The sequence below is a fragment of the Myotis brandtii genome, unplaced genomic scaffold (genome assembly GCF_000412655.1).
Source record: "Myotis brandtii unplaced genomic scaffold, ASM41265v1 scaffold866, whole genome shotgun sequence".
Lineage (NCBI taxonomy): Eukaryota > Metazoa > Chordata > Mammalia > Chiroptera > Vespertilionidae > Myotis > Myotis brandtii.
The window spans coordinates 465,628-467,395 of NW_005371530.1; the positions used below are offsets into that span (position 1 = coordinate 465,628).

The 1,768-nt window shown below is 47.9% G+C and overlaps 1 protein-coding gene across 1 annotated transcript in view; it reads right to left on the reverse strand.

Moving 5' to 3' along the window:
* The window catches only part of ZFP42 (ZFP42 zinc finger protein), a 5,493-nt gene extending 4,206 nt beyond the window's left edge, over positions 1–1,287 (reverse strand). The window contains exon 1 of the mRNA XM_005884843.2: positions 1,255–1,287. The gene's annotated coding sequence lies outside the window, so the exon portion shown is untranslated. The remainder of the gene's footprint in view (positions 1–1,254) is intronic.
* Positions 1,288–1,768: the final 481 nt, after the last annotated feature.

Here is a 1,768-nt window from a genome sequence, read left to right on the forward strand (position 1 = left end):
GGTGGGGGGGGGGAGGGGGGGAGGGAATGGAGAAAGTGGCTGGGAAGCCATTTTTAGAAAGTCTGGAAAGGCCGCCATGGAGGGGGCATTAAATTAAGCCCTGAAAAAGAGGAGTTATTAGTTGGGGGAGGCATGTTCTTTCCAGGCTACAGCTTGGAGTACGAAGGGATGGGCAGGCTGGAGGACAGAGGAAGCCATGCTTATTCCAAAATATGGCGGCGAGGGCGGAAGTGGCCCGAGAGAAGGTAAGGAGGAGCCATTTGCATTGCTTTCCCAAACCGGTGGGAACCATTACCGGCTTCCTTACAACCAAAAGAGAAAACAAAAACTAGCACGCTCTGGCTTAGGTTAAAAGAGGAAAAGATCAGGGCTGATGTGTGGAGAATGGGTTGAGGGAGGGAAGAGTGAAAGCAAAAAAAAAAAAAAAGGAAAAAAAGATCACCTAGGCGGGCTCTTCCTCCTGGGAGCACAGCAGCACCTTACCCCCCCCCCCCCCCCTCTTCTTCCCTCTGAGACCGGCATCTCCTAAACTCTAAGGATCCCCCGGATTTGAAACGGGAGGGAGCACTGGGGCAGCGTCTGGGGCTGATCCCCTGAGCCTGTCCCCAAGGCCTTTTCTCTGACTTCCCGGTGAGCGCATAGCAGCCCTTCTGGGCTCATTTCTTTCTTCTAACTTTCCTAGAGCAAAGCAGCCCCGCCTCTAGCGTCTTCTCTCCTAAGACCTTCCTGTTTCACTGTCCCCAGCGTGTGGTCCGGGTTTGTTTTGTTTTGCTGGAGTAATTGAGTGGATGATCGCACCATTTGCAGAGATAAATGGAAAAGGGGAGAAAGGGAAGACAGGCCTCGTCTCTTGATAATAAATAATGTAAACATTTTAATATAAAACAGACCCAGCCGAATGTTGTAACGCAATATACTTATATGATTTTTTCGAAACAAAAAAATGCAACTTCAAGGAAATTTCAATCTAGCATCTGCTTTCTTGAAAGAGTATTTACTTTCCACCCTTATCTGTTTTAAAAGTCGGACCTTAAGTGGCCCAAGACAGCCTAGGTCAGCGCAGTCTACACACTAGAAGTTTGCTGGCCAAGATCACCCCCCACCTGCTTCTAGCATGCTGTACGCGTCCCATCTGTGGTTGTCAAAACCTTATAATAGGGATCCACGGTTAAAAACACATTCTAACTGGTAAACTCAACACACACATCCTCCTGCATTTCTGAACAAAGCTAAGTTCCAAGAAACAAGACTTACCCCTTGATGTCGTGTCACTCACTCTACTTCCTACTCCATTTCCTTTCAGAGCAAAGACAAGGAAGAAGGTCCTTGTGCTCCCAAGGGCATTTAAACCCCGCCCTGCTTTACGTTCGGCCAGTTAGATCCACCCTCCTTTTGATGGACATATTCTAATCAGGCTGCACCTTCATTTCAACTCAGCACAGATTGGATTTTCAAGGAAAGGCTCTACCAATCTCTGCAAGGAAAGTTGCCTTGGGAGTGGTGCTGGGTGTGGCCCTGCTCAGGTCCCTGGTTGGGGTTTGGCGTCCTGGCCCTTGCCTGCTGCATGGTCACCTTCTCCTAAGGCAATGGTTCTCAACCTATGGGTCGCCACCCCTTTGGGGGTCGAACGACCCTTTCACAGGGGTCGCCATCGGAAAACACATATATAATTACATATTGTTTTTGTGATTAATCACTATGCTTTAATTATGTTCAATTTGTAACAATGAAAATACATCCTGCATATCAGATATTTACATTACGATTC